The sequence below is a fragment of the Ictidomys tridecemlineatus genome, unplaced genomic scaffold (assembly GCF_052094955.1).
Source record: "Ictidomys tridecemlineatus isolate mIctTri1 unplaced genomic scaffold, mIctTri1.hap1 Scaffold_155, whole genome shotgun sequence".
Taxonomy (NCBI): Eukaryota; Metazoa; Chordata; class Mammalia; order Rodentia; family Sciuridae; genus Ictidomys; species Ictidomys tridecemlineatus.
In genome coordinates, this window is record NW_027521361.1 from 145698 (window position 1) to 157764 (window position 12067).

General features: G+C 36.8%; 1 pseudogene; it reads left to right on the forward strand.

Moving 5' to 3' along the window:
- Positions 1–1230: 1230 nt before the first annotated feature.
- LOC144372744 (protein N-lysine methyltransferase METTL21D-like) lies at positions 1231–9780 on the forward strand (annotated as a pseudogene).
- The last annotated feature ends 2287 nt before the right edge of the window (positions 9781–12067 follow it).

Sequence of the window (12067 nt, forward strand, 5' to 3'; positions counted from 1 at the left end):
GCCATGTCTTAAATGCCAGTATTTGCTGCTGAAGACAAAAATGAAATGTGTAATAAAAATAATAGAATGCACTGTGTATATTATTTTGTCAAAATGTAAACAAAGAATACATAACCCAATTATAGAGGAAACAAAGGGCATGTATCTCATTCAGATGTGCCTTTTGTTTTTGCAAAAAGTTGCCTATTGCTTTGGAAAACAAAGTTAATATGCCATGTATGTACAGTTTTGTTTATATTGTATATTTAAAGATAATGTTAATAACCTATATAAATTTAAATGACTTGAGGTCTATAATACAATCTGCTACTTTACTAATTCATATGTTCAGAGGAAAAGTTCTTATGGCATAGGAACCAACTGCCTTGCCTTCAAAACCTAGTGACTTTCTCTATAAATCTTGTGTTAACTAAAATTTTTTAAAAATATTTTTTTAGATTGGTAATATTTAAACCAGCAAATACTTAATGCTTTATTAAACTTTTTAATCAGCAGTGAGTAAAACTTTTATTTGCCATTTGGATACCTTCGCTCAAAGTGATGAAAAGTATGTTATGTGATAGGCTGTAGCAGTGGTTGTAAAGTAGCCAAAAGCCACGTTCTTTATTTACTGGTCTGTGGCCTTTTACTGTGCTTTGTATCAGAGTTCTTAACAAGATTAATTAAATCACCTCAGTCTTAATTTTTAAAAGACTTTTTAAAAAATGTGTTTTCATTGTAAAGAACAAGGGGATATTAGAGTACTGTAGATATATGTATACACACATTGAGTTATTTCATGCAACTTAAAACTACATAATCCCAAATAATTTATATGATGTAAATTTTAGAGGGATTAAAAAAAAATTTTAACTGGTAAATGCAAGGTGCAAGTTTCCAGCAATCCTTTTTATGCATTCATACGGAAAAAGTAGGAGCACACTTGGAAACTTCCTGAGAAAGATAATAGACACCTTTGGTAAGCTGCCTGGATTTAAGGTAACTACAGTATGAGTCAATCTCTAACCACGTAAAAATGCTCCAGTGTTTGCTTTGTTTTTTCACAGAGCGGATTATATTAGTTTTATCTGGGAAAGTGACTTAAACTAGCTGTTCCTCAAGCCAGGCGCATTTTACAGGAGAAGGAATGGAAGAGGGCGGTTAGTGCTGGGTTACACCCAAGGTGCTGCAGCCTTCTGGGCTTTGTTGACTTGCGAGGTGCCAAGTCCGCCACTAGGAGGCGCGGGCCCCTCTCAAGGCTTGGCCTGTGAGCGGCGCACAGATGAGTCGTCACTAAGCGAGCGGCACCCTTTAGCCGGCAGAGATGGCGGCTGCTGTGGAGTCGGTGGTGGAGGGTCCCCTGCGGAGCTTTGTGAGAGTTCTGGAGAAGCGGGATGGGACTACGACTGCAGCAGTATGACTCCGGTGGTGTGGGTTGCATTGTTTGGGACGCTGCCATTGTGCTCTCTAAATACTTGGAAACGCCGGGGTTTTCCGGAGACGGGGCCCAAGTGTTGAGCCGGCGGTCGGTGCTGGAGTTGGGCTCAGGCACCTGGGCGGTGGGACTCATGGCTGCTACCCTCGGGTAAGAATTGAAGGGAGGGGACATCGCTTTGCTTTGAAACTCATATTGCCAGTTACCCACCCTGTGCTTACCCCTCAATCAACGTTATTTTATAGGGCAGATGTTGTGGTCACCGATCTTGAGGAATTGCAAGACTTGCTGAAGATGAATATTAATATGAACAAACATCTTGTCACTGGTTCTGTTAAAGCCAAGGTACTGAAATGGTTTGTATGGCCTTTCAGCTTGTTTTAAAATAACAATTCATAGTTTGTTTTAAATTGTATCTCTTTAAAGCCATGATAATACGAAATGAACTTATTGGCTCTTGCTTATAAAGCAAGAGTATTTTAAATTATTAACAGTTTAAAATACTTGTTTGCCATTTTGAAGGGGGGAAGAAATAGAAGACTTTCCTTCTTCACCAGACTACATACTGATGGCTGACTGCATATACTACGAGGAGGTAAATGTTCAGTGAGTGAAATCTCTCTAATCGATTAACTGTTTTTTGTATTCTGAAACTACATTTCTTCACTTTTTAACATCTCTGAATTCAGATATTTGTCTATGGTTGATAGATGGTTGTAGCAAAAATAAAACAAAAGTCACAAGAGACTATGTATATACATTCATATATACCTGCAAATCATGTTTAGAAGAGTGTTATATGCATTTTATTAGAGGCTTCTTCAAAAGTTTTAAAGGATTTTACCACTTGGATCTGTTATGAAAAGCTATGATAACCTTTTTTAAAAAAAAAAAACTTTTTTGGGGATGGCAGACATTAGGGGGGCTGTAGATCAAATCCAGGGCCTTACACATGTGAGTGCTGTACTACTGAGCTACATCTCCAGCCCTAAAATCACCCCTTAGCCTCCCACCTCTGCCCTTAGTTGTTCCCAATGAAATGTTTCACCAGGAGAATTAAGTTGCATTTTTAAAAAAATTCATGGTTTTGTGGCAAGATTTACTAGATCAAATATTTTTCTTTTTTCTTTTCTTTTTTTGGAACTAGGGATTGAACTCAGGGGCACATGACCAACTAAGCCATATTCCCAGCCCTATTTTGTATTTTATTTAGAGACAGGGTCTCATTGAGTTGCTTAGCGCCTTGCTATTGCTGAGCCTGGCTTTGAACCCAGGATCCTTTTGTCTCAATCTCCCAAACTGCTGGGATTACAGGCATGTGCCACTGCAATATTTTTCTTTAAATATTGGTTTATGATAGCATTGTGGGTATCATTTATATTTAAAATAATGAGCATTGAGCCAATCCATGTTCAAGTTAAGTTCAGATTTACTTTTGTAGGAAAAATTGTTGATTGTTTAAATCCTACATTAAATTAGAGTAAGTGAAATTACTTTTAAGAGTGAAATCAACACTATTCGTTTATTTCCATGGGAACTTCAAAACACAGTCACTTGAATTCTTTTTCTGAAAACTGTAGTATAATAATTAATTTTTAAAAAATTTTTTACATGTTGATGGACTTTATTTTATTCATTTATTTTGATGCGGTGCTGAGAATTGAACCCAGTGCCTCATTCATGCTAAGCAAGTGCTCTACCACTGAGCCACCACCCAGGCCAATAATTAATTATTAAGAGGAGTTTACCAATCATTATTAGAAAATGTTAACTACATGTACTTTGTTGTATTGATTCAAAAATTAATAATAGGGGAATTAATCCTTTTACTCCCCTAACCTTCTCTTAATAGAAAATTTTTGAAGTCATGAAATACGTTTTTCTTTTATAGTCTTTGGAACCATTGCTGAAAACACTGAAAGATCTCAGTGGATCTAAAACTTGTATCATATGTTGCTATGAACAACGTACAATGGGGGAAAATCCAGAAATTGAGAAAAAATATGTTGAGGTAAGGACTATAAGATCTATCTTTGTAGTGAGTACCCTTCAGGGAGGCTATATATGACTAATCTAGTATTTTATGGCAATTTTGGAGATTTGGACAATCTGTTTGTATGAACCCAGCCAGTAGGGGACTCTTTAAAATCCACTATTCCACAAAGCCCATCCCCATTTTCTATTCTCATCCTTTATTTTTTATCTAATTAGTTGATATTGTATCTACAGAACCGTGTAAAATAATAATGGTGACACTGTCTTTTCTGAGAAAGTTTTTAATATTTCTTAATTGTTGGCTGTGGGGAACATATCAGTGATACATATAGTGCTTTTAGAGAATTTATGATAGAGGGGCTGGGGTTGTGGCTCAGTGGTAGAGTGCTCGCCTAGCATGCATGAGGCACTGAGTTCTATCCTCAGCACCATATAAATGTAAAATAAAGATATTGTGTGCACCTAAAACTTAAAAATAAATATTTTTAAAAAGAGAATTCATGATAGAAATGAGGAGGTGATAAATTTGTACTTCTCTGTTTTTCTCTACATTTTTATGAAACCTCTGACCTACATACCTGTTTTTAGGGACTTAATTAATAGAAAGATTCACAGGAAGTTGCAAATGTAGTACATAGCTATTTTTGGTACAGGGGATTGAACTCAGGGGCACTCAACCACTGAGCCACATCCCCAGTCCTGTTATGTATTTTATTTAGAGATAGGGTCTCATTGAGCTGCTTAACCTGTCGCCATTGCTGAGGCTGGTTTTGAACTTGAGATCCTCCTGTCTTGGTCTCCTGAGCCGCTGGGATTACAGGCATGCCCCACTGCACCCAATACATAACATCTTACGTATCTTTTAATCTTTTTCCCCCAGTGGTGACCCAGGCCCTTTTTATGGGCAAAAATTCATCCCATTACAAGTAAATCTTTTTGTACATCTGTATAGCTCTGCAACTTTTGTCTGCTGATGGACTGCTTTGGTTAATGAGAAAACAAGAATATGACTGCCTCAGATAATATATGATAAATTTTTAAAATTTTTTTTGTAGTAATAGATGTAGATGTATTTTTATTTATTTTTTTCATCAGTGCTAAGGATTGAACCCAGTTCCTTACTCATGCTAGGCAAGTGTTCTGCCACTGAGCTACAGCCCCAGCCTTCATGTTTTTCCTGAATATGAAGAATGTTACTGAGCTTTTGGGACTCTTAATTAATTTTTTATATAGTTAAAATAATTTTTATTGAGGTAAAACATAGTTAAATGCATATATATCAAGCACTCAGCCACATAATTACTACCCAGCATAAAAATATACATTTCTAAGACCTCAGAAGGTTTCCACAGTGCCCCTTCCTAATCAGTATTCCTACAAAGATAGCCACCATTGTACCTTCTTTATCACAGGTCTGTTCATATTATTGAGTTTAAAGTATATCTGTTAAATTTATAGCTGCTTCAGCTAGACTTTGATTTTGAAAAAATTCCCTTGGAAAAACATGATGAAGAGTATCGAAGTGAAGATATTCATATTATATACATCAGAAAGAAAAAATCAGTAAGTACATTCCCAGTTCTTCATCTTCTGAGGATATTTCATCATCTGGTCACTGTTTCTGGGCTTGTGTGTGGTCAAGGCCTTGATTTTGATGTGGTAAAACAGCTATGACTCTTCAATGAACTCAGGCATTGACTCAGGATTAAGATCACTTATCTGTCTTGCCTTTGGTTCTTGTTCTAAGTAAGGCAGGCTTTTTGTTTTCTTTCATGCTGTGCTGGGGATTGAAGTCAAGGTCTTGCATGTGGAAGGAAGCACTCTACCACTCAACTAAACCTCCAGCCCAGCAGGCTTTTTTTTAATATAGCTTTGTAATGGGATGTGTTAGTAAGCAGCAGTTAATGTAACAATGCCTGAGGTAACAACTTAAAAAGAGGAAAAGTTTATTTTGGCTCACATTTCTAGTGTGTAATCCTTTTGCTCCATTGCCTTATGACAAGGCAGTATGTCATGACAGAGAAAGCCCAATCACCTCATAGCTGGGAAGGAAAAGGAAAGAAAGAGGAAAGGGCAGAGTCCTATGGAAAACACATCCCCGATGACCAGAAGACCTCCCCCACAAGGTTTCATCTCGAAAGATTTCACTTCCTCCTTTAATATATGGGCCCTTTGGAGACACTAATTCAGACTATAGCATTGGGCATTAACCCAGACAGGTGACTTAGCTCTTTATATTGTAGTTTCTCTTAACTCAGATTTTAAAATGCCAGTTCATACTTTTGTGAACTTTCTTCAGTCATTCAAATTATTTTTAACAAAGTAAAATGTAATCAGATCTGGGGCTGAGGATGTGGCTCAAGCGGTAACGCGCTTGCCTGGCATATGTACAGCCCGGGTTCGATCCTCAGCACCACATACAAACAAAGATGTTGTGTCCGCCGAGAACTAAAAAATAAATATTTAAAAATTCTCTCTCTCTCTCACTCTCTCTTTAAAAAAAATAGACCAATCTGTTTATAAAGAAAAATGCACCTAATTAAATAGAATTCATTTTTTTTAGTTGTACATAATACCTTTATTTTATTTATTTATTTTTATGTGGTGCTGAGGATCGAACCCAGGGCCTTGCACATCCAAGGCGAGCACTCTACCCCTGAGCCGCAACCCCAGCCCTAGAATTCATTTTTGTTCCCCTTGTTTGGTGCTTCCTTTACATGATATAACAATCACATTTTATGCAAGTTGCATCTGTGACACCTACAGTTTTTAACTTGTACAACTGTATCTCATCTATTTTGTAACTCCAGCACCTTTTATAAATGTGACAAAAATTTTAAAATGTTTTATGCCTTAAAGTATCCAGTTTTTGATTTTGGTACTGGGGATTGAACCCAGACAGATGTTGCTGAGCTACTAGTCTTTTTTTTTTTTTTTTTTTTTGAGACATGGTCTCATCAAGTTGCTCAGGCTGACTGCAAACTTGTGATCCTCCTGCCTCAGCCTTCCAAGTCACTGGAATTACAGGCTTGCATCATCACAGCCAGCTAAGGGATTCAGTTTTAACTAAAGCATTATACAGTTTTACAAGTAGAAATTTTTGAGGCATAAAGATTTTGGGTTCCTAAATATATATATTTGGTACCAGGGATTGAACTCAGGGGCACTCAACCACTGAGCCACATCCCCAGCCCTATTTTGTATTTTATGTAGAGACAGGGTCTCACTGAATTGCTTAGCACCTCGCTGTTGCTGAGGCTGGCATTGAACTCACAATCCTTCTCTTGCCCCAGCCTCCTAAGCTGCTTGGATTATAGGAGTGTGCCACAACGCCTTGCTTCATTTTTTTTAATTGATAATAATTCCCATACCATGAAATTCACCTTTTTGAAGTATACAATTCAGTATAAATATATTCACAGAACAAAGTTTTCATCTTTCTCAAAAGAAACTCCATACCATTAGCAGTCACTCATTTCTCCCCAGTCTCTAGCCCCTGGCAGTCACTAACCTCTATTTCTATTTATCTGCCTATTGTGCTCATGTCATGAATTATTCACATTATATGGTCTCTTACGTCTAGCTTCTTTACTCAACACAGACAGTGTTTTCAAGGTTTATCCATATTGTGGCATGCTTTTACTCTTATGTCTAAAAAATATTTATTTGTATGAATGTGTACATCTTGTCCATCCATTCATCATTTGGTGGCATTTTACTTTTTCAGTCTTTAGCTGTAATGAGTGGTGTTGCTGTGAACATTTATGTAGAAGTTTTTTTTGTGTGAGCATCTTTTCAGATCTCTTAGGTATATGCCTGGAGTGGTATTGCTTGGTTATATGGGAACTCTGTGTTTAACATTTTAAGGAATTGACAAACTGTATTCCTAAGCCATTGTCCATCGTTTTAACTACAGCCATCTTAGGAGGTGTGAAATAGGATCTTGTGTTTGTTTGTTTGTGGGGGGGTGTGCTTGGGATTGAACTCAGGGGCACTCAGTCACTGAGCCACATCCACAACCCTATTTTGCATTTTATTTAGAGACAGGGTCTCATTGAGTTGCTTACCACCTCGCTGTTGCTGAGGCTGGCTTTGAACTTGCAGTTCTCCTATCTGTCTCCTGAGCTGCTGGGATTACAGGCATGCGCCACTGCCCCCGGCAGATCTTATGTTTTTTATTTTCATTTCCCTAATAACTAAAGATTAAAGATGTTGAATATCTTGTCTCACTTGACAAGATATCATTGACCCATTTTCAAATTGAGTTATTTGTCTTTTCATTAAGTCTAAGAGAACATTTTGGATACTGAACATCAGATGTTCAGTTTGCAAAATACTCTCTCCTATTCTGCAGGTTGTCTTTCTTGTTTTGGTATTATATCTTTTATAGCAAAAAGGTTTTGAATTTTGATAATGTCCAGTATATCTTTTTTTTTCCTTAGTTGCTTGCAGCTTTAATATGTGTCAGCTTAAAACTTTCTAAACATTATACTTGGTTATTCATTTGACTTTCATTTAGCCACTGCTGGGCATATTGCTTAGTATTAAGTACTCCATAAATAGTTGGTGAACTTTTTTTTTTCTTATAGAAATTGCCGTCATGAAACTTTTAGTCATCTTACCCAAACCTCTAACAACCTGGGTAAGCTAAAGATGTGAATGAAGCATGTGAATACAGCATGGGAAGATTGTGTTTACAGATTTTTCCAGCATGTCCTTAGAGGTCTGATATATGGATGACAACCACCATGGTCTGCCTGCAATATGAAAAATGACTGCCTGCCTTTCAGTGGGCCTGAAATCCATCTTAGGTTTACTTAGCCTCAGCATTAAGTTCTGCTTAAAAGAAATATTGAGATCAGTTACTCAAATAAAAACTGGTATTAGGATTAGGCTAAAATCTGCCAAAAGTAAATAGTGAAGCAACATGGTTGATTTGACACATTTTCAGGAAACTAGAGGTAAACTGATGCAATTTTTAGAAGTATATCACTATCGAATAATTTTCTAAATTCAAACCAGTAAACATTAGTTTGCCTTGGGAATAAGTAAATTTTAAATATTTCACTTTTACATAATTAGGCAATAGTTTTGTCTTTTGCTTCATATGGTATCTTTAATGCTTAATTGTCCTTTTACTTAAAAAACAAAACTATTGTCTTGTATACTTACATTTACCAAAGTTTTATTCTTTTCAAATAAATATGTAAGTACTCTAAATAGTGAACATTATTATAATTAGTTACAAAGAAGAAAAAGTAAGAGATTAGGGAAACAAAAGGTACCTTTACAAAATTTTTCATTTGGGAATGGAGTGAGAATGGAAAGCCCAGTTCCAGGGTTATTCACTGGTATAGCTCATGCATTTTTCTTTGTGATTGTCTTCCAGGAAAATCTGGTTTAAGAACACTGGTATTAAGTTAACTTGTTTACATGAAACAGTAAAAGATTATTGCGTAACTACAAAAAAAATGTAGTTGTATACATATCTATCAAATTATTTTTATGCTGTGTCATTTCTATTTCGTGTTATGATAATCTTCAGCACACATGGACTGAAAGTCAAGGACTTCCATTACACTGGTTCCAGAGTGGTGACCAGATGAAATTCTGGTATTTACTGGCATTGGTGCTAGATGTCACATTTTATGTGTTAAAATAAACATTGATTTTGAGACCCTGTGACTTTGTGAATGTTTCAGAAATAGCTTTAAAGAAAATAAACATCTAAAGCAGGTGACTGCCTTCCAGAAAGAGCAAAAACAGCCCTGTTTAGAGACTTTGAGGATCAAAGCAAAGGAAATAGTTCTCTCCTTTCAGGCTTACTTTAGTCTTTAAAGTTTGCTTTGTTTTTTGTCAGAATACTTTGTTCATATTGCCCTAGCATTTCATTGAGCACTTTTTCCCCCTAGGCAGTTCGTGTAACCTAAATGTGTGATGCTTTTGGTAGTTACAGATAGCACTATCTATCATTAGTGAGGTCTTAGGACAAATGACAACTTTCTGGCTTGTTCCAAAATATTATGGAATTGTGAAGATAAACTTGACGTTGACTGTAGTAGTCTAGCTGGATTTCTCACATCCCTTTTCATCTTCCAATTTTTATGCCCTCCTTTCTTCACTGTGGTTTTTAATTTATAGTGTTTGTGAGTCTTTGGCATGAAGTGTACCCATAGATTTACTATATGAAAGCCCAGTTCCTTTATCTCAAAAACGTGCTATTTAAAGTCTAAAACTTTCTGAGTGAATCAGACTGAAGTCAGCTTCCACACAAATTTGCTGAAATCATCCCTGCTTGCCTTCCCTGCCTTGCTAGTACCACCCCTTTACTTATCACTTGCATAATAAATCACTTGCATACTTTCATCTCATTGTATTTCTGGGGAATTTACCTAAGGCACTGACAATAAAAGTGATTTGTAACAAAATCAAATGGGATTTCCCCCATCCCATTCTGAAATATCAACATTGGCATCATAACATGCCAGTTCCACAAGATCAAATAGCCACTAGTTTCAGTACCAATGAGTACTGCAGAGAGCTTACTGTAGAGAGCTTACTGAGGGCTACCAATTGAAAGAACTTGCTCTATCACCAACTATCATGGAAGCCTTGGGAGAATTTCCCTCTTGGAGGAATACAGTGTTTGGGAATGAGGTTTAGTCCTTTAGATTCTCCATTGTGTGGGGGAGGAAACAATGTATCTGCACTCAGAAACCATAGGAAGGATGCCTGAGGCAATACTCAAGATTCAAGATGATTGTAACAAGGGAAGACCAACATTTTCTCCTCTGTTTGGATTTATCCAGATTAACTCAGTTGTTTTATTCCAGGGCATGGAGACAGAATTGGAGGGGTGATGTGGGCACTGTGTAGCAGTTGGACTCTGTCAGCCTGAGGATTGATCCAGAATTGATCCATGAGCTGGGAGCTAGAAAGCTTCTACAACAGCATAATTTGGGGCTGGGGGTTAGCTGCAGCAAACGAATGAGGTATGATGCCACTACCTGGGGGTCAGCTACCATATAGCTAACTGTCCGTCTCAAGGCACAGCTAGTGACTGGGGAAACAGCTCAAGAACAAGCCAGGAGGGCAAGAGGGGTTGCCACTGTGCACATTGGAACCCATAAACCACTTAAGAGTGCTGTTGGAGCCAATTAGGGAAAGGGCTACAATCCACAGTAAGGCATTATTTCTCAAACCAGGTTGCATGAGAGATCACTTGTAAAATTGAAAGCCACAAAATCCATACTCAAGCCCCATCCCAATCCAAGGAAGTTAGAGGTGTGGTATTGTTGCTAAAGGACTCCAGATAGTTTTAAAATTTAGCCTAAATGAAACCATTGCAATAAGGAAACCTCTTTTAGCCAGGGAAGACAGCAGAGAGTATATAAAAATGAAATCATCTGTGGTTAGAGTAGGCATATGCTGCATAAAGAGGAAAAACTTTGATTTATAATTGTCTATGAAATAGGAGACTTAAAAATAGGAATGAGCTTTAGAAAGTGAAATGGACTATTAAAATGCCTAAAAATTTAGAGAATTTAGCCAAGAAGGTAAAGGTGATGCTACTCAAGAGGAAAGGGTGATCCAACAGTTGGAAAAAGAAAACTGTCACAGGTTTATTCTCCAAAGACTTGAGTCTTTCTACTAGCTGTAACTTTAAAGACCTTTGAGGTTGTGTAGCTTTGCATCTTAACCTGCTGCAGTTTCTAACCAAGTGTCTGTGAATCATGTTAGGTGAATTTGAAATTAGGTTACTTTTAAGAAGTATTGATAATCCATAATGTTAGTGGGATTTTTTTTATATCACACACCTTTTCAATTTTTTTACCCCTTTTCTTGAAAATTTCCTTGTTCAGTGACATTACATATGATATTAACTTAGATTTTGGATATTAAAGAGTCATAGAAGTATAACTTGTTCTGAAGGTTCCCTGTAGATGGCATTACTTCTCTTTGTGTTTAACAGTTTATAGGAAGGAAGTTGTAAAAATAGAATCTATTTTGAATTAATCACAGTTAGATTTTTTTAAGGTGAACTAAATTTGTTTTTTTTTAATAAGCCTATTATGAGCTCCTTTCAGAAGATAACATGGATCACTTTCTTATAAAATTATATTTGGCGTGTGTGTGTGTGTGTGTGTGTGTGTGTGTGTGTGTGTGTTTGTTTTAGTTGTAGATGGACAGAATACCTTTATTTTATTTATTTTTTAAGAGTGGTACTGAGAATCAAACCCAGTGCCTCACATATGCTAGCTATGCTAGCTATGCTAGCTCTACAACTGAGCTACCACCCAAGCCTCTATTTTTGTTTCATTTTGATACGTTTGAATGTCTTTCATAAAGGTACATGAATTACAATTCATTAAACATTTTATCTGCTACTGATATCGTCTGTAAGAGTGATATATGCTTTTTTTTTTTTTTTTTTTGTTCTGGGGATTGAACCCAGGGGCACTCAACCACTGAGCCACATCCCCAGCCCTGTTTTGCATTTTATTTATAGACAGGGTCTCACCAAGTTGCTTAGGACCTTGCTAAGTTGCTGAGGCTGGCTTTGAACTTGTGATCCTCTTGCCTCAGCTTCCCAGGTATACAGGCATTTAAGAGGCTAAATTAGTTCAAGTGAACCTTTGAAAAAATTAAATTCACCTT